Here is a 24,758-nt window from a genome sequence, read left to right as displayed (position 1 = left end):
TTCTTGCAGACTATAGGAGCATAAGCATGTGGTTGCACCTACCTCATGGGCTGCTGCATAGATGTGGGATGAGGTGGATAATGGGGGTTGGGGTGTGGAGGACATAATGCTTTTCTGTAAAAATGAAGCCAGTTCTATTTATGACAAATGCAGCACTGAGAGGGGTATCATGAAGAATTTCAAAACAGTGGGGTTAATTGAATGAGATGTTCAGTACAAGATGAATGTTCAACTTAATTTACAATTTTCATTGTAACTTGAAAACTCTTCTGTTGGTCCATGTCTGCGTGAAACAATAGGGACTTGATGATCGGCCTTGATACAAATGCACTTCATTCATCTCCAGTAACATTTAAGAAGAAAATCATCCTTACCAACATCACTGGGGAGGGGTAGAGAACAAAGAAGTTTGGGGTACACAGTACTTTTTTTCCTGTCATGACATAAAAACCAACATAAATGTACTTCTATGACAATAATCATTGTAGTTTGTATTTTTCTCGTAGTCCATATATTGCATGTTACATGTACTGAAAGAGCATGAGGGCAAGGAGGGATGATTAAGGATGTCATGGGATGTAATAGGTTTATATCAAAAGTCTAGCAGGAAATGGTTTGGGAAAAGTGGGAAGAAATGTTGGCCATCTTCATCTCATCTTCATAATATCATGGTAACCTGGATGAAATGTTTGATTAATTAATTCTAGTTCAGGACAGCATGCAATAAAAGGAATATGGCAAACCTGTCTCATTTTTGTTGAAAAATTGGTTGAATTGAACCTGTGTGTAGCATTTGTTATGTGAAATGACAAAAAGAAAGAGATTATACACAAGTATGTGGCTGAATTGCACGTGAAAGATGAGATTAATGTTGTAACAGATCATGTGAAAATAGAACTTTCAACACAGTTTACCTAAAAGGAACAGGCTATCAATTAAATGAATTGTGCTAGTTAGGTATGTCTAAAAGTTTATTCCAAGAAATGAAATATATATTGATAATCAGCACAGTTCATGACAACATTAAATCATTAGCTGTGTTTCACATAAAACTCCAGTGCTGTCTGTTATCTGGCAGTATTTAAATGAATGAAATTCCTGGGAGACTGACAACACTAAAATGAAGTGCATAAGGTTTTTACAACTTGCTGAGTATCCAGCATTGCTTGAAGAAATATTTATTCCAATTCTACTAATCCATCTCCTCTTTACCCCAACCCCCCTCTCTGTCCATCTCCACCTCCTCTCTCTCTCTCTATCTCCTTCCACCCTTCTTTTCCATTTCCTTCGTACCTCCTCCCTCTGTCCACCTTCTTGTTGCCCCCCCCCCCTCCCACTTAAATCTCTTCTTGCCCCCTATCCCTCTCCATCTCCTCCTTCCTTCTCTGTCCAACTCCTTTTTCACTCTGTATCTCCTCCTCGCTCATTCCATCTCCCCCTCCTCTCCCTCTCTGTCCATCTCCTCCTCCCCCTTGCCCATCTCCTTCTCCATGTTTTCTCTGTCCATTTGCCTCTCTCCCATATCTGTGTCCATCTTCTCCTCCTTCCTCTCTGTCTGTCTGTCCATCTCTTCCTCACCTATTCTCTCTCCAAATAATCATCCGGAATTTCTTTCCAGATAGTAGGTAATATGTGTATTAAGTTTGATTAAATCAATCTAGAGGTTTAGGAGCGTCACCCATGGCTTTGCCCACAAATGCACGTCACATATCTTTAACATATTTCACACATATTTATAGGCATATTTCATCTGTATCTCTATTGAATTTTGCTCTGCAGTTTTGTTTTTTGGCAGCTCAATGTTTATGACGTCATATCTCCTAGGTATGTATCACAAAATTATATAATTTTACAGATACATCCAGCAGTGCAGGTAGATACTGTCCATGAAATATGTTCCAAATAGAGTTTATGGTAGAGAAAAAATAAAGTAAAAGATCATGCCTGATGTGGCAGTTTTACTGCATGAAAAGTAAAAACATTGTAAGTGATGAACTCTTTCTCTTTTCATCTTTTGTTGGGAGTGTCAGTGAGAAAAAGTCTCATAAAGGTTTGAAATTGTGTGTTAAGTTTGTTGCAAGTCACTACGTGCTCTCATTCTTAAGTATCACATGAATATAATTTGTCTATTTGTACATTGTGAATTATGATTCTTTTACACCCCAAACCCCTCCCCCTTTGAGAGGTGAGTGGTTCTTATGCCAACAGTGGATCTTCTCAGACAGTAACATTTGCAACAAGTCTAGTTCAAATTTAGCCAGTGGTTAAAGAGAATATGATGAACATTCACACAAACATCCACTTATATAATATGTATGGAAGTGCGTGGGGGGGGGGGGGGGGGGGGAGGGGGGGGAATAGCTTCAGGTGAAGATGCTATACAAAATTATTATATATTATAAATAAATTGAGTTACTGATCCTTATAACAGTTTAATTCTGGAATTTTACAAGCTTTTTAATTATAGTATCACAGAAATGTCCTCTGAATCTATCATATAGAGCAAATATATGTTTCAAGCATGGGTAAGGAAATTGGCTGTGCCATTTCAATTGAACCACCCCAGAATTTGCCTGGAGTGATTCAGAGATATGGATTTGAACTCCCGTTCTCTGATATGCAAGTCCAGCAAATATCAAACGGCAGCATGCAATTCTGTTACACTCTTCTTGAGATGCCTGTGTGTCATGATTTGTAGGTAGCACTCATAAGCTGGTGTAGCTGAACATAGGTGATCACTATGTGGCAGATCTCCTGTATTCTGTGTTTTATGATAGCACTTGATAATTGCAATGACACGGTTGTGGTGTATGGCAATTCAGTGGGCAACTTCTTGTGCTGGCAACTCAGCTTGCCATGAAGTGATAATGTACGCACAGTCTAAGCTTGAAATAACTCTTCGATTCATGTTCACAGACACATGTACACAAGTCACATTGTCCCATTTACAATTGGAGGCACCATGCTCCACTGAACTGACTGAAGTTTATTATCATCTCTATTACACAGGTGGCTGTATGTAGTTATTTTCTGTGGTCAGAAGAGTACTGAGGCAAAAGATTTTGATACTTTAATCTATGCAAATCATGAGCGATGTGAACACTTTTTTTAAACAGTTTTTAAGTAAAATTTTCATACGATGCATTTTGTAACTCTTTTACAATAATATGTTGGTTTCAAGGAAGCAGTTGAAGTGTTCTGACGTACTGCTACTGCTTTGTAAGCATCTGGATCAATCAACAACAACACAAAAGTTAACTTATAGGGGTATTGCTCTCAAAAGCTTGAGATTTATTCTCCTTTCTTTTTCTAATATGGATACCAGAAATGCGTGTGTTTGCTTGTAACATTGGGCCACTCTGATGCTGTTATCAACACATTTAATAAAATAAACATCATAATAGGCACAGAAATCACAGCTTCAGTTGTAAGGCTTTCATTTTTAAATTCACAACTGGTTCAGGCTAACATCTGATAATTATGTGTTGCATGCATGCTTCTAACAGTTACATTCATTCCCAACTGTGACACATTACTGAAGTTTTGCTGAACATTTAGCCACTAAATGGTATATGTTTACCACTTACAGTAAGAAATTTATAGTTAGTTTTTACTCTTCACACTTAAAAGAATTCCACTTCCAACAGAATTTTGCACACTTTTAAAGGTTTTATTAACTTCTCATTGTGGCATACTACTGGAACCCTGCTAAATATATAGCCACTAAACAGCATGTCCCTATGACTTATGGCAAAAACTTTATTGTTCAATCAGGTTCTATTCTGCACAGGTCTCTTTAAGCTACTAGCTTTTTATTTAGTGGTTTTTATCACCTATTCATTTTGTTTCATTTATTATACTTTTCCACACATCTTTTGCATTGTTTACATCGCTTTATAATACTTTATTTCCTATTATACAGTTAAAATTATCAATTTGGATGTGAACAGCTGGGCTAGTCGGTCCATGCCATTCACTTTCAGTCATTCTAGCAGATGACCCTAATACTGTCACATCAAAGTTTACCAACTTACTTTCCTCCTCCTTGTGCACCACTCCGTGTTCTGCACTCACTTATGATGATCGCCTCTGCCCTACCAAGTCTCATGGCACTCAGGGTCACAATGTAAGTGTTCTAGTTCTTATACCATACCTCTTCACCAACTTGGTTTCTCCTTTTTATTATTAGAAGTTGCCATGGTACTGTGATGTATTCATTTCTCACTTTTCACCGTATCTAACCTGACCAATGTTGGAATTTTATAAGTGACAGTCCTCACACATTTTATTTTATGCATACAGGAGTATGTAAAGATTAGTTTTTAGCACACTTCTCTTGTTTGTTTTCAATAATTGCACCTGATGAGGGGCATTTGTTAGCCCAAAACAGGTCAAGAATTTAAAAATAAAAGCCTTACAACTGAAGTGGTGATTTCCGTGTCAATTACCCTGATAAAATGTCTAGAGATGAATGTGACTGAAAAGTCCATAACTGTCATCTACATCTACATGACCACTCTGTAAATGATGCTCAAGTGCTTGTCAGGGGGTTTATCAAACTACCATCAGACTATTTTCTGCTGCTCAAACGAATAATGTTTCTATGCGAGTGCTGAATTCTCGTTTTATATGATGACAATTTCTCCCTACGTACATGGGCATCAACAAAATATTTTCACATTTGTAGGAGAAAGTTGGTTACTGAAACTGTGTGAAAAGATTTAACCACAGTGAAAAATGCCTTCATTTTAATGTCTGCCACCCCAACTCATATATCATATTCATAACACTCCCTATTGCAACATAACATGCCTATTGCAACATAACATGAAACAACTTGCCCTTCTTCAAACTTTTTCAGTAGCCTCAGATAATTCTATATGGTAAGGTTCCCATACTGTGCAGTAATTCTCTAGAAAAGGGGGAGGGGGGGGGGGCAAATGTTGTATAGGCAGTTTGTTTAGAAGCTCTGTTGCATCTTCTAAGTGTTTTGCCAATAAAACACAGCCTTTCATCTGCTTACCCACTCCACCCCCTGCCCATACATTTTATGTGTGATCATTCCAGTTTAAGTTGGTCTTAATTTTAACCCTAAGATATTTAAGTGAACTGACAGTCTTTAGAGTTGCGTGATTTATCAAGTAACCCAAATTTACAAGATTCCTTTTCGAATTCATATGGATGACCTTACACTTCTTATTATTTTCAGCCAATTGTCACTTTTTGCACCATATAGGAGTCTTGTCTGAATCATTTTGCAATTGTTTTCAAACTTCTGATAAGGTTGCTAGATGGTAAATGACAACATCTGCAAACAATCTAAGACAGATGCCCAGATTGTCTCCTACATTCTAAATATACATTAGGAACAGTAGAGATCTATGACACTTTCTTGGGGAATACCAGATATATCACTTCTGTTTTACTCCAAGACTTTGTCAGTTATTATGAACTGTATCCTTTCTGACAGAAAAATATGAATCCGGTCACAAGCTAAGATGATAATACACATGCATGCAGTTTGATTAGAAGCCACTTGTGAAGAACGATATCAAAAAGGGACATGTCTGGATATCTAGAAATTGGAATCAATTGATCCTTGTCAATAGCACTTATTACTTTGTGTGAATAAATAGCTAGTTCTGTTTCACAAGAATGTTATTTTCTGAATCCCTGGTGACTATGTTAATAGATTGTTTTCTTCTAGGTAATTCACAATGTTGAAACACACTATATGTTCAAAACTCCTACTGCAAATTGAAGTCAATGATAAGGACCTGTAATTCATCAGGTTACCTCTATTTTTTTCTTGTGTATGGGTGTGACCTATGCAACTTTCCAGTCTTTAGACGTGGATCTCTGGTTGAGTGAGCAGTTGTATATGATTTTTAAGAATGGAGTTATTATATCAGTGTGTGCTGAAAGGTACCTAACTGGTATACATTCTAGACCACAGGACTTACCTTTATTAAATGTCTCAAGTTGCTTTGCTACATTTGCTGCACTGAGGATATCTACTTCTAAATTTCTCATGTTGACAGTTTTTCTTGAATTCTAGATGGAATACTTACATTTTTTTTCTTTGATAAATAAACTTGAGAAAACCGTGTTTAGTAACACCACTTTAGTCACACCATCATTGGTAACATTACCACTGCCATTGCACAGTGAAAGTATTGACTGTGCCTTGCCTTCAGTACACTTTACCAAAATATCTTCGGATTTTCTGTCAGATTTAGAGACAGAGTTTAGTTATGGAAAGTAATAGAGCATATCATGCTGACGTCTGCCATAAATTTTGAGCTTCTGTAAAACATTGCCAAACATGAAGATTTTGCATTGTTTTAAATTTGACTTGCTTCTTTCCTTGCTTATGCAACAGCATTCCAATCTGTTTTGTGCATCATGGGAGATCAGTTCCATGTCTTATTAATTTATTTGGTATAGACCTCTCAATTGTCTTGATACTAAAACTAAACTTATGGCACATGATTATGTGGCTGGCTGATCACCTACAAAATAGGATGTGTCAGTCACCCTGTTCATCATCTTGTACAGTTTCCAGCCACTGGCTGGGTCTGAAACACAACATCTCCATTGCCTGTGTCTTCCCTCTATCTATCTGTCTCCATCTTGATCCAGTCTTCTCCTTTCTTTTGAATACAGTCTTTCACTTCTTTCAGCTGTCTGTCTCTTGGTCTTCCTATTGTCTTCACCTTCCTTTTATTTTGCTTCTATCTACCTTTCATTACCCAAGTCTCTAACACATGTCAGAATTGCAACACAGCAAGCCCATTATATAATGATTCCACTGTTTTGACACACACCCTTCCTCCATAGCAGGCTTATAACACTCTTCCCGAATGCTTCTGCTTGGCGCCTCCACTCATTTATTTCTATTTCTTTTCTTCCATTCTTCTGTTTTAAGCTTCCCAAATGCTTGAAACGCTCCACTTTCCTCAGTCATTCTCCAATACTTGTTATTCCACTAGTTATTCCTGGTTAGGATCACCATTTCACACTTACTTACGCTAGATTTCATCCTGTTTCCTTGTACTATTTACAAGCATTGCCATACTTTCAATTGCCCCGCACTCCTTCCACCTTGTTTCCACAAATCACCAAATTGTCTGCGAACACCACTGCTTTTAGTTTTCCTTCAAAAATAACCTATACCACTTTCATCAGTATCTAATTAATCACTGCAATAAAGAGCAATGATGAAAGTGCAGTTCCTTGCCTCAAGCCATTCTTGTGTTCCAGTCAATCTGATCTCCTACATTCACACAGCTCACCTTCTTGTTGCACATTTCTATTATCCTTCATATAATCTGGATTCCTATTCTTCTGTCCTCCAGGAACTTCCGTGCATTGTTTCTACATGCACTACCATAGGCTTGTATCCAGGAAGGTCATCAGTAGATCTATTTCTTACTGACAGTAGCTGCCTTACAGTGAAAATCAGATCTACTGTGGACCTTCCAAGTTGAAACCATGTTGTTCTCTCAATTTCCCTTCTATTTTGTCCAAATCTGTTTTTCAAAAATTTCTCAAAGATCTTTGTTCAATGGCTCATCAATTTGATTCCCCAACAGTTTCTCCACACTTTCCTATTACCTTCCTTGAAGATCAGGACAACTATTTCCTTCTTCCAAACTTCTGGGATCCTCCTCTCCTTCCCCATAAATGCTGTCACTCAATAGAGCCATTGTGTCCCCACCTCCCCTGCTGTTCTCGCCATCTCTACACTCAGTTCACCCAAACCTGGTGCTTTCCCTCCATTAAACTTTCTCCATGTTTAGATGTTTCCTATTTGCAGTTATTCTTCTTTCTCCTTGTCCAGGTCTCCATTTGCGTTTAAGAGTTCATCAAAATACGACATCTACATGAACTTGAGTTCCTCCTTATTTTCTACCTCTTGGCCACTTTTATGCAGCATTCAAACATAGTCTGTCATATCATTTCACCTCTTACTTTTAACCATCCCATATAGCACCTTTCTGAAACTTCACTCTCCTCCTCCATCACTCTAGTCCACTCTTCCATCCACCTTCCCTCCTCTGCCATCACTCTTTGTACCTCTTTCTTTCTCTTCTGGCACTCTTCTCTTGACTCTATTGTCCTATCCTGGAACCATATCATAAAGGACTCCATTCTTCTTCAGCACCATAACTTTTGTTTCTTCATTTGACCATGGAGTTTCCTTCAATCTCTTTTTGTTGCTTGTTCCTTCACATATTACTTCTCTGCTGCACTTACTAATGTCTTCCTAAATCCACATTATTCCTCTTCCACCAGTTTAGTTTCATCCACTGTGAGATTTTCCTTCACTATTCTGAGGTACTCTATGCAACTCTCTTATTCTTTCAGCCTCCATGCCCTTATACGTCTATCCTTGTTTTCTGTCTATCTCAGAGTTATTTTTAGTAGTTGATGGTCACTGTCCAAGCCTCTGATGGTATTACCTTGATATCTGTGATGTTCCTAATCGTTTCATTATTGTAGAGTACAGAGTCAACTACTAACTTTCTAGTCTAATCATTACTGTACCAGGTAATCTTGTCACTCTCCTTTTCCTTCAAGTAGGAGTTCCCAACCAACAAACCATTCCTTTGGCAGAAATCCAACAGTCTTTCATCTTCCTCATTTTGACTACCTCGAATCTCTGGTCCATGCACACTTTCATGCCCTTGTTTCTCTCTTCCAACATGAGTGTTTAAATCTCCCATTACTATCATTTTCTTTCAACTCATCTGAATTCCCTCTTCAATTTCTGTTTTCTCTGCAGAAGTGTAGCCTACCTGTGGGGCATACACACATAATATATCCATGGTCTCTCTCTCCATTGATATTTCTGTCTTCATTATCCTATCAATTATTCTCTCCAGTTATTTCAACCCATTTCTCACTACTACTCTCACTTCATTTCTCCTTACATCATCATTCCTGCCCCAATATAATTGATAGCTTTTCTCTGTTGTCTCCTCCCTTCCCATTTCCATATGTTTCTGCCACAACCAACAAATCCAACTTCCATATTTTTTTTTCATTATGTAACCATCTACTCCACCTTCCCAGTCAATGTCCAAAGAACATTCACTGTTCCAAATTGTAATCCATGTTCACAGTGGGGTTATCATCTATTATATCAATAATTTCTGAGGCTCATTCCATTCTAGAAAGCATAGGGATTATCCACTACTGACTTATAGAGCCTATTGCAACTTCACTTTCGAGAGTCTCTTTCGGATCTTCACAGTTATTGTAGCAGTCTCAGGGCACATGCAGTCACCACTGTACTTTGCCCATACAGGCAATCCCCTACTTCATGCTGTTCCCTATCTCCCATGACATGAATTAGGGGTTGGAGTTTTAGGAGACCTGTCACCTACAGCCACACTGATAATATATTAAAAATCCTTCCTTGTATTTTACAGAACAAGTTTGACATTTCGCAGAATCTTAAAATTTGTCTTACTGTCAACAAAATTAAAGGGAAAATCTGCAGGGAAATTAGCCTTGAACCTCTTGTCTAAATAATGTGCCATGATCTGCATGTTGCAAAAACCACATATTTGAGGATCCTCTTACTGGAGCTACAAGTATAATGAAAAGTATCTCATTTTGTCATTGTGGCTAGAAGGAGATAGACCAGACTGAGTTGTTGACTTTATTTGTCCTATACTTCCAGTTACTTTTCTACCAATCAATATATGACCTAACACCTCAACAGCAATGTGATGGCATATTATATTGAAACACTTGATCATCACATGCCTCCCTGGTTTCCACAACTAACTGTTGGCATAGGGAGGACTGTATTAATATTGAAAGCTGGCCCCAGAAACTCCACTGATTGAGCTATGTGAGTTTATTGTCACCACAAGTAGTGTTGTACCCCTTACATTTGTTATATACAAATATATGTGAATAAATGTTGCAGATAAAGCCTGCTTTATAGGCTGCTCTAGAAGGTTCAGGGTTCTATGGTAGAATACTACATCCTGAAACTACACTGAGAGCTATCTAGTATAATGTCTCCAGACCAGGCAACAACTGACCATTTGTTACAAAACTTTTCAACACTGCTTATTAAGGCAATGCAACTGTAGCTACTGTGTTCTCTGTAGTTTGTGAAGGGAAATCAAAACTGTCTCACTGGTTTGAAATTGTTTTGTTGGTCACATTTTAAAAAATATTGTAGAACAATTTCCTTTGGTTTGCTGTCAAGATGCTGGAGCATAGCTTACTTGATTCAGTTATGATAGGGCCCCGGATCAGAACTCTCAGACAGTGCAGCATTCAGTTCCCAAACTGAAAAGACACAGTTGTAGGACTTACAAAAAATGTCAAATTTGAAGTACAAACTACCCCCTGAACAGGCTCACATTGTTGATGCAGTGCCAGATCCAAGCACACAGTGACCACAGCCTTGAAAAAAATGCTGTTTTGAGACACTTCTCATTCATTATAGCTTCTACAGGTTCCGGACTACTTCTTTTAGATTTTTTTCTGTTCTCTTCTCATATATTTGTCTTAAGATAGTGGACTGATTGACTTTGTCCTGGAATACTTGTCACAACATCCCTTCTGCTCACCTTAATAGTTTGTCAAGCCTGTGCCCTCATAAGCCAAAAAGGGTGCAAAGTGTCTGATAGAAATTTGATCAAGTTGTGGCAGTAAGTGTTAAAACTGAGGCAGTAAAAGAAATATTGGTACCAGATATGGGAAATACATGAATGAGAGGTGAAAATATGTGATTCAGACCAGTCTGCAAACCAGAGAGCAGATGAACTGCCCACCCCTGTACCTGCCCCCTATTTACAGTGAGTGCCACCTCCAATACATTTGGACCCTCTGACCACTCACTGACCTGATGCAGGAGTAAGACAGTAATGCAATAAATAATTCCTTCTAGCCTGGTGGAGGTGATCCATAATACTACAAGTGAAATGTGTATAAGTGTAATAACATCAGAAGGACTAATGATAGTAAAATAATGGGAGAGAAATAATCAGGTCAGTAGGTGGGTGGGTGGGTGATTGGTTGGGTGCAGACGAGTGTCCCCCAGGGCTCAGCATGTGACAGGGGTAGCTCCCACCCTGATATCTTACAGTCGAGGTGTTAAAGATGGGAACAGGACCCACTCCCAAAATAAACAGTAAAACCTGTTCAACCATTCTTTCATCATCAGAGAGCATCAAGGAAATGGATTCCTTAAGGTCTCATGCTTCGTTTTCAGTCCATGCTACCTCCTTGGAAATAGTAAGGTGTTCAGTCCTACATCTGCTATTGTTGTAATGCAACAAGTGACTGAGTTCTTGACAGTGCTCTCACGGAGGAAATGGAACACCTGAAGTGCCTGATGACAAGTACAACACTGGATGCCTGGTCCAACAGGCAAGGATTTCACACACAATGCCCAAGAAAAGCAGAGGATGGCCAAGATGGCAGCAGTCGGTGTATGGTATGCCTGGCACAGTGCAGACATGAAACAGAACATCAGATGACAGGCACAACACTGGACGATAGCCAAGCCAGGTAGAAACCACGGTCAAAGCACCAGTGGCATGAGAGGGCAACTAGAGTCGCCCTTGGCAGGTGCAAACCACAGGTGGAGTGTATGACATAGTGCAGAATGAAAATGGAGCATTATAAGATGGGCACAACACCAGAAGATGGCTACAACAGGTGCGGACAGTAGTCAGAGCACTAACAGCAAGAGAGGACAACTAGATCTGCCCCTGGAGACTGCAGACTGTGTACGGAGCGCCTGATGCCTTTCAGACTGAAGACAGAGTGGCTAGCACCATAAAGGCATAAATATGAGACTAAATCCACCCAAGGACCACATCGACAATGCCTAGTGTGTGAGACCTTCCTGAAGCCAGAAGTCAGAGTCGGCGTTACCAAATATGAGGGCCGCTGAAAATAATGGCCAACTCGCAAAGGAAATACACCCACATACATTAAAAGACCACTACACCACCTTGCTAAACACCACAGAAGACAACAGAGTTATAGTACACACCCCAAGAAGCTGCATTAACTGCACAGCAGTCTATAAGCAGCCTAAACTTCCACATATGGGACCTGCTAATGTCAATGCACTGCTAGCCATCTCAGGTGATATCTTTATTGGAGGTGACTTCAACACCAAGAACCATTCTTGGAACTCAATATCAACACATAATCAGTGGAAGGTGACTACTTAAAACCACAGATCAATGCTAGGCAGTCATCACTGACCTGAACAATCCCACATACTTCCCTAAGAATGGAGCCCCTGATGTTCTGGACACAGCACTGGTCAGAGGACTACCAGTAGCAATACATGTCAGCACCGAAACATACTCTTCTCAGACCACATACCAGCCATCTTCCACACTGCAGAAGATAGGACTTGACCTCCATGGTATAAGGTGGGAGAACTACCATGAACAATTGACATGGAAACATGGAAAGCAATAACCTACATCACTGAAAAAGTGATGGATGGATGCAGGTGTCTCATCAACTTCTCCAAGAGGAAGAGTAAAAACGGACACCACAGCATATCCACACTGCCAGTGCAGACAAAAACACACTGTTCTGCGAATGGCAATGTGTAAGAAATATGACCACTAAGAGGCAAGTCAAGTGCCAACAAAGAGAGATAAAGGCAGCTGTAGAAGCACATTGCATCCATGCGTGGTCAAATCGGACAGCAGCCCTGAGAATTGAGTACAGATCATCTTGGAAGGTGACTAGAAGTCTTCTTGGCAGCACCAACAGACCCCCCCCCCCCCCCCCCCTCTACTGCTAGTGGGCAGCAATGCAGTCTGCAATCCAGACGACAAGGCATATGCACTAACTAACATCTTCATCAAGAACTATACACCAGTAAATGACCTTCGCAATCCTGCCCACAGTGAAACTGCGAATAACTGAGTACCCTAGCTCATGACAGCACAAGCAGAAGATGACATGATCAAAGAAATCACAATAGCCGAAGCGGAGTTCCAATTCAGACGCCTAAATTCCTGAACATCATGACGAGACGATCTCATCATGAATCAGATGTTGAAGCAGATGCCACCAGCAGCTGACACACTCCTAACAAGAACCTTCAATAGCACACTGAAGAAATGGACAATACCATAAAGCAAATATGCTACTGTAGTACCAACAGCCAAGCCCGGAAATGACCCCAGGCATCCCTCCAGCAACATGCCCATCAGTGTACTGCCAGCCATATCCAAACTCTTCAAGTGCCCGTACCTGAGAAGACTGAGTGCCGAATAATTGCTTCCCAATGAACAGTTGAGATTCAGAAATGGCCATAGCTCAACAAACCAGCTACTTTGAGTGGTAGAAGACTGAATGGGAGACCTGGAATGTCAAGCATTCCTGGTAACAGTATTCTTAGATATATCGCGAACATTCGGCTCAGTGTGGCATGAGGACTTCCTGCGCAAACTGCTAGATCAGGGGTGGGGGTTCCACAGTCTCACACAAAATTACTGAAATCGTATCTGAATGGACACACCTTCCACGTGCAGGTACATAATAGAGAATCATTGACACACCACATCTTAGCTGGAGTCCCTCAAGGGACATTCACATTGCACTCTACACTGATAATATGGCTTTGTATTACCAGGAGCAGAAGCGCAAGATATATCCAACACAGACTCCAGTGAGTCACTGATAACCTCTACATGAAGCCTGCGACACCCCAGTGCCTGGGAGTAAACTGCACTCTAGCTGGGTATAACACTAGATTGACATCTCATGTAGAAAAAGCATGTTGAAAACATTCACAAGAAGACCATGGACAGACTGAGGAAACTTTGCGCACTCCTCAATCCCATCTCCACACTCCCGTAAGAAACCACACTTTGAGGTCAGTCCTCGAATATACTGCAGTGGTGTGAGGTAATGCTGCAAAGAACCCACAGGACAACTGCAACAAGTCCACAACTGTATGCTGCAGCGCACCCACCATCTGCTGTGGAGTTTCCCAACCAATGAGCTATATGAGCTGACAGGTATCACTCATCTGAAAGAGAGAGATTCTGTTGGAAATGAAATGACCTGAGGAGCTGAACTTGGCAACCACTAGCACTTCAGGAAGCACGAGCAGTGGGCAGACCTTCTGAGAAGCTAAGCAGATGGTGCAACCACACGCTGCCTCTCCCAAGAACCCTAAGAATCCTAAATCCACTCCTGAATGTAAATAGTGTACTTACTTCCCACTGTAAATATTTCCCACCCCAAAAGATGATAACTCTAATAACAACTGTGAAATTCTGAACTCAGATTGGAATGTATACTGCAGAGGCAGGCTGTACAATGAAGGGGGAGGTGCGTTTATAGCGATAAGAAGTGCAATAGTTGTTGTTGTTGTTGTTGTGGTCTTCAGTCCTGAGACTGGTTTGATGCAGCTCTCCATGCCACTCTAACCTGTGCAAGCTTCTTCATCTCCCAGTACCTACTGCAACCTACATCCTTCTGAACCTGCTTAGTGTATTCATCTCTTGGTCTCTCTCTACGATTTTTACCCTCCACGCTGCCCTCCAGTACTAAATTGGTGATCCCTTGATGCCTCAGAACATGTCCTACCAACCGATCCCTTCTTCTAGTCAAGTTGTGCCACAAACTTCTCTTCTCCCCAATCCTATTCAATACATTTCGAAAGCTTCTATTCTCTTCTTGTCCAAACTATTTATTGTCCATTTTCCACTTCCATACATGTCTACACTCCATACATATACTTTCAGAAATGACTTCCTGACACTTAAATCTATACTCGAGGTTAACAAATGCTTTCCTTGCCATTGCCAGTCTACATTTTATGTCCTCTCTACTTCGACCATCATCAGTTATTTTGTTCCCCAAATAGTAAAACTCCTTTACTACTTTAAGTGTCTTACTTCCTAATCTAATTCTCTCAGCATCACCCAACTTAATTTGACTACATTCCGTTATCCTTGTTTTGCTTTTGTTGATGTTCATCTTATATCCTCCTTTCAAGACACTGTCCATTCCGTTCAATTGCTCTTCCAAGTCCTTTGCTGTCTCTGACAGAATTACAATGTCATTGGCGAACCTCAAAGTTTTTATTTCTTCTACATGGATTTTAATACCTACTCAGAATTTTTCTTTTGTTTCCTTCATTCCTTGCTCAATATACAGATTGAATAACATCGGGGAGAGGCTACAACCCTTTCTCACTCCCTTCCCAACCACTGCTTCCCTTTCATGTCCCTCGACTCTTATAACTGCCATCTGGTTTCTGTACAAATTGTAAATAGCCTTTCTCTCCCTGTATTTTACCACTGCCACCTTCAGAATTAGAAAGAGAGTATTTCAGTCAATATTGTCAAAACTTTCTCTAAGTCTACAAATGCTAGAAACGTAGGTTTGCCTTTCCTTAATCTAGCTTCTAAGATAAGTCATAGGGTCAGTATTGCCTCACGTGTTCCAACATTTCTACATCTACATCTACATTTATACTCCGCAAGCCACTCAACGGTGTGTGGCGGAGGGCACTTCACGTGCCACTGTCATTACCTCCCTTTCCTGTTCCAGTCGCGTACGGTTCGCAGGAAGAAGAATTGTCTGAAAGCCTCCGTGCGCGCTCATATCTCTCTAATTTTACATTTCTATGGAATCCAAACTGATCTTCCCCGAGGTTGGCTTCTACTAGTTTTTCCATTCGTCTGTAAAGAATTCGCGTTAGTATTTTGCGGCTGTGACTTATTAAACTGACAGTTCGGAAATTTTCACATCTGTCAACACCTGCTTTCTTTGGGATTGGAATTATTATATTCTTCTTGAAGTCTGAGGGTATTTCACCTGTTTCATACATTTTGCTCACCAGATGGTAGAGTTTTGTCAGGACTGGCTCTCCAAAGGTTGTCAGTAGTTCTAATGGAATGTTGTCTACTCCGGGGGCTTTGTTACGACTCAGGTCTTTCAGTGCTCTGTCAAACTCTTCACGCAGTATCGTATCTCCCATTTCATCTTCAGCTACATCCTCTTCCATTTCCATAATATTGTCCTCAAGTACAGCGCCCTTGTATAGACCCTCTATATACTCCTTCCACCTTTCTGCTTTCCCTTCTTTGCTTAGGACTGGGTTTCCATCTGAGCTCTTGATGTTCATACAAGTGGTTCTCTTATCTCCAAAGGTCTCTTTAATTTTCCTGTAGGCTGTATCTATCTTACCCCTAGTGAGATAAGCCTCTACATCCTTACATTTGTCCTCTAGCCATCCCTGCTTACCAGTTTTGCACTTCCTGTCGATCTCATTTTTGAGACGTTTGTATTCCTTTTTGTGTGCTTCATTTACTGCAATAGTATCGAAGCAAAATGACGGAGACCCAAAATGTAAAATAATTTGGGTGAAGGTCACGGTTAAAGCAGGCTCAGACATGGTAACTGAATGTTTCTATAGGCCCCCTGGTTCAGCAGCTGTTGTGGCTGAGCATCTGAAAGATAATTTGGAAAATATTTCGAGTAGATTTCCCCACATTGTTATAGTTCTGGGTGCAGATTTTAATTTGCTGGATATAGACTGGGTGACTCAAATGTTCATAACGGGTGGCAGGGACAAATAATCCAGTGAAATTTTTTAAGTGCTGTATCTCAAAACTACCTTGAGCAGTTAAACAGAGAACCGACTCGTGGCGATAACATATTAGACCTTCTGGTGACAAGCAGACCCGAACTATTTGAAACAGTTAACGCAGAACAGGGAATCAGCGATCATAAAGCGGTTACTGCATCGATGATTTCAGCCTTAAATAGAAATATTGAAAAAAGGTAGGAAGATTTTTATGTTTAGCAAAAGTGACAAAAAGCAGGAGTACCTGACAGCTTAACACAAAAGTTTTGTCTCTAGTACAGATAGTGTTGAGGATCAGTGGACAAAGTTCAAAATCATCGTCCAAAATGCGTTAGATGAGTATGTGCCAAGCAAGATCATAAGAGATGGAAAAGAGCCACCGTGGTACAACAACCGAGTTAGATAACTGCTGCGGAAGCAAAGTGGACTTCACAGCAAACATAAACATAGCCAAAGCCTTGCAGACAAACAAAAATTACGCCAAGTGAAATTTAGTGTGAGGAGGGCTATGCGAGAGGCATTTGATGAATTCGAAAGTAAAGTTCTATGTACTGACTTGGCAGAAAATTCTAAGAAATTTTGGTCTTATGTCAAAGTGGTAGGTGGATCAAAACAAAATGTCCAGACACTCTGTGACCAAAATGGTACTGAAACAGAGGATGACAGACTAAAGGCGAAATACTAAATGTCTTTTTCCAAAGCTGCTTCACAGAGGAAGACTGCACTGTAGTTCCTTCTCTAGATTCTCACACAGATGACAAAATGGTAGATATCAAAACAGATGACTGAGGGATAGAGAAACAATTAAAATCACTCAAAACAGGAAAGGTTCCTGGACCTGATGGGATACCAGTTCGATTTTACACAGTGTACGCAAAGGAACTTGCCCCCCTTCTTGCAGCGGTGTACCGTAGGTCTCTAGAAGAGTGAAGCATTCCAAAGGATTGGAAAAAGGCACAGGTTATCCCCATTTTCAAGAAGGAACGTCGAACAGATGTGCAGAACTATAGATCTATCTCTCTAACGTTGATCAGTTGTAGAATTTTGGAAGACATATTATGTCAGAGTATAATGACTTTTCTGGAGACTAGAAATCTACTCTGTAGGAATCAGCATGGGTTTCAAAAAAGATGATTGTGTGAAACCCAGCTTGTGCTATTCATCCACGAGACTCAGAGGGCCATAGACACTCAGAGGCCCACAGACAAGGGTTCCCAGGTAGATGCCGTGTTTCTTGACTTCCGCAAGGCGTTCGATACAGTTCCCCACAGTCGTTTAATGAACAAAGTAAGAGAATATGGACTATCAGACCAATTGTGTGATTGGATTGAAGGGTCCTAGATAACAGAACGTAGCATGTCATTTTCAATGGAGAGAAGTCTTCCGAAGTAAGAGTGATTTCAGGTGTGCCGCAGGGAAGTGTTGTAGGACCGTTGCTATTCACAATATACATAAATGACCTTTTGGATGACATCAGAAGTTCACTGAGGCTTTTTGCGGATTATGCTGTGGTATATTGAGAGGTTGTAACAATGGAAAATTGTACTAAAATGCAGGAGGATCTGCAGTGAATTGACGCATGGTGCACGGAATGGCAATTGAATCTCAATGTAGACAAGTGTACTGTGCTGCGAATACGTAGAAAGAAAGATCTCTTTTCATTTAGCTACAATATAGCAGGTCAGCAACTGGAAGCAGATAATTCCATAAATTATCTGGGAGTACGCATTAGGAGTGATTTAAAATGGAATGATCATATAAAGTTGATTGTCGGTAAAGCAGATGCCAGACTGAGATTCATTGGAAGAATCCTAAGGAAATGCAATCCGAAAACAAAGGAAGTAGGTTACAGTACGCTTGTTTGCCCGCTGCATGAATACTGCTCAGCAGTGTGGGATCTGTACCAGATAGGGTTGATAGAAGAGATAGAAGATCCAACGGAGAGCAGCGCACTTCGTTACAGGATCATTTAGTAATTGCAAAAGCGTTACAGAGATGATAGATAAACTCCAGTGGAAGGCTCTGCAGGAGAGATGCTCAGTAGCTCAGTACGGGCTTTTGTTAAAGTTTCGAGAACATACCTTCACCGAGGGTATATTGCTCCCTCCTACGTATATCTCGCGAAGAGACCATGAGGATAAAATCAGAGAGATTAGAGCCCACACAGAGGCATACTGACAATCTTTCTTTCCACGAACAATACAAGACTGGAACAGAAGGGAGAACCGATAGAGGTACTCAAGGTACCCTCCGCCACACACCGTCAGGTGGCTTGCGGAGTATGAATGTAGATGTAGATGTGAGTGTACATAGATGTCCACATTTCTTCTACAAATAATGTCCACAGGAGTAACTTCAAAGTCTGAACCAAAGAAAGAAGGAATCATCCTCAAGAAGAAAAGTGCTTACCCCAAGAACCAGCCTCAGCGAGCACCTGTAGAAGAAAGTGAGTCATGCAATTTGAAATATAATGTGAGAATGATATCAACAACTGACAGAGGACCCAACTATTAATTACAATACATTAAATTAAAGGAAGGTTCCTCATGTCAAATACATAATTTCTTTTGAGTTGAGCATCTGTCACAAATTGTGCACCTATTATATTTTATATTTTTCATCAGACACAAAGTGCTAAAATCGCAGTGTGCAGCATGCTGTCTCTGAGACAGCAATGGACATACCTTTCATATAGTAGTGATGGACTATGAAGATCTTGCACATCAGCATAATGCTGGAGCATTGCTACAAGTGCGCCACTTTTTAGTGTCTCCTGTTCTGTGGGGTGCAAACATATATCTGACAGATCCTGACTCTGTTGTAGTGATGGCAGACAAAATTATTAAAAATATGTACAGAGTGATTATAATTAAAGCCAAACTTTTAAACTGTTGTAGATATTAGACCACTGGCCAGAATGACGTCACATTACAGCGAAATATTATCGGAAAAGGGGGAAAACGTATGGCAGAAGAAAAATGAACAGTTACAAAATGTAGCAATAGATGGTGCTGTAAGCATCATAATTGAATAGTGGTTAACAACAAATGACAAACGAATCATACAACAATGCCTAAGGTGTATCTTCGACATTAAACAAACTGTACTTGGGTGTACTGGTGTGATACTGTTAGTAAAGTAAGCTTGGGTGTACTGGTGTGATACTGTTAGAAACGTAAGCCCATCCACCAAGGCAAGGTCATATCACATTGGGTGGGAAAAAATGGTATTTAATTGGCCTGAAGCCAAAAATCACATAAAAGCATCAGTCCAAATCAAATTGGATTATTAATTTCCGTGTGGCTGGTGCAAAACATATTCACTATGCTGTCCACAATTTTCTGCAACAAGCTGAAATCGAGAAACAGTATCTTGCATAAAAATGATCCTATCCATACATCCACGCTGTTGGAGAGCTGGAATGACGTGGTTGAGCAAAAGACACTCATAGCGCTTACCAGTGACAGTACAGGTAACAGGACCAGAAGCACCTGTCTCTTCGAAAAAATATGGCCCTATGATGACATATATCCTCATCACACAGTGACCTTTTCAGGATGAAGTGGTACTGGTTGATTTGCGTGTGGATTTTCTATTGCCCATACTCAACAATTCTGTGTATGGACACATCCCGTCAGATGGAAGTGGGCTTCATCTGTCCACAAAAGTTTCCACGGCCAATCATTGTCCACTTCTATGCGAGCAAGGAATTCTAAAGTAAAAGTCTCTCATGCTGGCAGGTCAACAGGTAGCGACTCATGCATATGGGTAATTTTGAATGGATAACAAAGAAAGATGCTTCATAGGATTTTACACACGGTGCTCACGGGTATGTCCAACGTTTGGGCAACTCTCCATACATTACATATTTGCACACCACCACTTGTCCCCCCCCCACCCCCCCCCCCCCACCTACATTGCTGTGGCCACTGCTTCCACTGAAATTGAATCATTTCCTTCCTCTAACAGGTTGCACGCCAAAAGAACCTGTCTTTTTGAATTTCTGAATCATTTTCTCTTAACCCACAGCAGTCATCAGTCCAACGCCTTTTTTCAAACCTTTCAGTGTCTGGAACTTCTGCAGAGCGACATGTGCACAGTCATCATTCTTGTAATACAGCTTTACAAGCAGAGCATGATCCTGCTTTGAGACAGCCATGCCAAATGTCGCAGATGCGAAAGGAGGAAAAGCCGTGAAGCTGGCGCATTTATACAAATTTCAATGGGTCATGTGCATTTCATTTACGTATTCTGACACATACAGCACCTTCTACTGATCAATTTTCATACTATTTGTTTTTCTTCTGCCACACATTTTCCCCCTTCTCTGATAATAGGCTGTTGCAATCTGATGTCATTCTGACCAGTGGTGTTACTTCTACAGCGTTCTGAAAGTTTAACTTTATAAATCACCCTATATAATGCTAATCAGCTGCACCACAGTCAGAATTCGTCACCAAACACACACATACTAGCCAAAAGTTGTATTTGTGACAGTCTTTTTGTTGTGCCTATCTGCATCTCTGCTATATGGCGAGTAGCAACTTTCCTTTTCACAATAATGAAACACTTGTTCCATTTTGCCACCATAGATTACCGAAATGAGAAAAACGGATAAAATGAGACACTGACTTCAAAGTTATACTCAAAGAATGCTTACTGTACAGTAATTTCTTCTAATTGTTATAAAGAAGTATACCAAGAGTTTGAATAAGGTTGGCTCCATTATCAAAGTAATAAACCATTCTGAATGTATACTTTTAACTTTTCAGCCATGTTGGCTGGTCAACTTCGTATATACTGTGAGCAGTGTTCTAAGATAAGTTTGCTGCCTAAAGCTCTACAAAACTGTGAGGTATTGTTAGTAACACATTATTAGACATCCAACATTAAATTCCTGGTTTCAGTCTACGCCCTGTGGTGTGCATTTGTCAAACAGTGGCCATTCTGCTGCTCAGTGAGACAGTTCATTATAAGGTGTAGCATTTGCTGGATGTCGAGCTTCTGGCATTATTAGCAATGGTTTGCCATGAAGTCATCAGAGTCAGGTCTATGTCAGCCACCAGCATTCACAGCATCTGACAATTCCAACTACTTAAGATAGGAAGATTAAAATTCAACAGGTTAACACTGATAGAGCACTAACTCCAATAGTAGAGAACAAATCTTTTTATTTTCAAAGAAAACATCTCACTCTTAGCCATAAGTGAAACAAATCATTCTGCATAATAAAGAAATAATTTATTCTGCCGGACACTCAAAAGTATTACATTCCATCAACTCTGCTGGGGAAATGTTAGAAAACTTCATACCACAATGAGTACAAGTCAATATGGCATGCTTCTTTATAGGCAAGGAATTACAATGTATCCCACTTAAAGCTATTCACACTCCCTCTGGTAAGGAATTATCTTGTGTGACTATTAAGTTATGAAAGCTGGGGTGGTTTGGGCATGTGAAATTTTTGGAATACAGTTTTGATCGTACTTTTATAACAGTTTCAGTGTCACTACACACATATTTTAGGCTAAAATGAGACCTGGAAAACAAACCACACATGATGAACCATTAGAAAAATGCAAGAAGACTTCTGGAAAGAATAATGTCACTTTGTCCTACGTAAACAAGAAACAATATTCCCAAAACTTTCTTTTTGACAAGATTTTGCACTGGTTAAACTGGAGGAATTTTGGCTTGCAAAAATTGATGAACATGAATCCATCTTTTTCTGGGTTAAGACAGGTCATCAGACACACAGCACTAGCTGATTAGGACAGTCAATGTGGGTTTGAAATATACTGAATGTAAAGAGTGCAGCATGACAATTGATAATTGTTGAAAGTGGCTTAATGTCCACATAACACACCAAACCCCATAAATGAACCAAAGTTTGAGATGCATAAGGCTTTTACACATTTAGTCTTCATCTTACAGCTTATTTCTCATTCTGGGTTAAGTTTTAAAACTTGTACTCCTCATTATGAGTGTTCACAATAAAAACAAAGACACTGCAGTTCACTGTGGCACACAGTATCTTACACATTTGCCAAACTGTTACCAAATAATAGCACAGAAAAATTGACATCAAGATAACAGGTAACATATAGGCCGCTAATAACTCAAAGCCTCCTGAAGCGTCTCAATCATTTTGAAGGAGTTAAAGCAGCATCACCTTTATGATTATGCAGTTGTTTTTCACAGAAACATAATCGGAATATTTTTGACAATAGGAAATCAACACACACAGCCACCAGGTAACTGAGGCAAAAGCAGCCTTGCATTCTCTGTGCAATTGAATAGAAAAACAATTGTCTCAAATCATGAACAGAACAATGTTTAGTCTTAAACAGGCCTTGAATGTCCCTCCCAAGCTTACACAGTGTCGGTAGGAGGTGTTATCAGAACAGGGAATTGCCTGTGATACTGATATACACAACAGTTATGTCATTTGAGCATCCCACTATGATTATGAAACACAAAATACACAAGATTTTCCTCAAGATCACCAGCAAATGACCACAACCTGCAATTTATGGCTCTTATATACCGCAAGAGAATGCAACAGAATTGCACGATGGCTTTTTGGAGGCAACTGGGATGGCAGTGTCGACCTAACACAATCTGTCTGAGCTTTAGGCATCCATTACAAAGGACAGAATAAGCCCCTCAGAACTGGGTTATGTGAGGAAGGTGGGAAAGGAACACCAGCAATGGAACCTGGATCCCTTCACCAACAAGGGCAGAGTCATAAAAAAGTGTGCATGTTGCCACATATCTATGCACACCACAAGCATGTGATACCATGAGTTCTGCAGGAAGGTGGACAAGTCTCACTTCAACCTGGTGTCATGTACAGATTTTAGACAACTCTCATCAGCTTTGTAACATCAGGGCAGGAGCCTCCAAACTGCTGTCAAGATCTACAGTCCACAGTTTGGTGACAGGTTTGTGTTTCAAGATATTAATGCAGAAGCACCCTGCCACCATCTTGTGAATAACTTTTTTTCTAGGAGATGGGACTCAGTCAAATGGAATGGCCTTCAGTACCTGAAACTGACTGAGCATACTTAGCACCAATTGAAACTTCCAGTGCATTGGCACAGATCCTTCTTCACACAACAGATGACCTTGGAAGATTCGCCATGGATGGATGGGACAGGCGTGAACAGCAACATCGCAGTGACTCTGTGGGCAGCAAACTGTGGGAATTCAAGCCTGTTACAATGTACAGGGTGGAATAACAGCATTGACTGTCACCTATGCAACAGGTATTGATTTCAAAGATGTGCACATTTGAATAATCTGCTGCTATTTTTGTTATCTTTATGTTATAATAAAGTTATTTTTCAGTTTCATAAGGTTTATTTGTTCATTCCTTGATCTCTTAGAATCAGAGCCTACACACATTCACAGATATTCCGGTTGCACATAATTATTTTTGAGTAGTGTATATAGTGAGCACTTATTTTTGCTCATACTGTTGTTAATATTCACTTTTGGCTTTTTACACTACAAGATGACCACAGTAAATTCCTTGACTACATTTTCTTCAGTCAATGATTGATTTCAAATGGCACTTACACATACCATGAAGTTCTTGGCAGATGACAGAGCCTGGTAAACACACACAAAAAAAGAGGTATGATAGAAACTTTGTGAGGCGAAAACAGCCATTTGCTGATATGTCTAGAAATTACTCTTTGTGTGGTTAAGGTACTTCTTGATGCAATGAAGAAGTAAAATCCAGTTCAGGCAATATCTTAGCACTTTTTATATCCATTAGGAGAAACATTCAATGACTGGAGAATCTTTCCACAGCTACTACGCTGAATAACAATTTAGTATGTTGGAGAAAATGTGGTGACCACACCCTTTTCTCTTTGTTACATGTCTCCTGACAAAAAGTGACCTCTTCCTTCCAACTTCACTAATCATTTTTGTATTAAATGCGTTTTCAATTGGTTGCTTTTCCTTATACTTTTACTTTCCATAAATGTTAACAGGTGGGAATTTAAGGAGATGGGACCTGGGTAAACTGACTAAACCAGAGGTTGTACAGAGTTTCAGGGACAGCATAAGGAAACAATTGACCGGAATGGGGGAAAGAAATACAGCAAAAGACAAGTGGGTAGCTCTGAGGGATGCA

General features: G+C 40.1%; 1 protein-coding gene across 1 annotated transcript in view; it reads right to left on the bottom strand.

Moving 5' to 3' along the window:
* Nucleotides 1-24,758, bottom strand: part of LOC126266791 (ADP-ribosylation factor-like protein 2) — an 86,200-nt gene that overhangs the window by 635 nt on the left and 60,807 nt on the right. The window lies entirely within an intron of this gene.

This window comes from Schistocerca gregaria, chromosome 4, assembly GCF_023897955.1.
Source record: "Schistocerca gregaria isolate iqSchGreg1 chromosome 4, iqSchGreg1.2, whole genome shotgun sequence".
Taxonomy (NCBI): Eukaryota; Metazoa; Arthropoda; class Insecta; order Orthoptera; family Acrididae; genus Schistocerca; species Schistocerca gregaria.
This window is presented reverse-complemented; position numbering and strand designations above follow the sequence as displayed.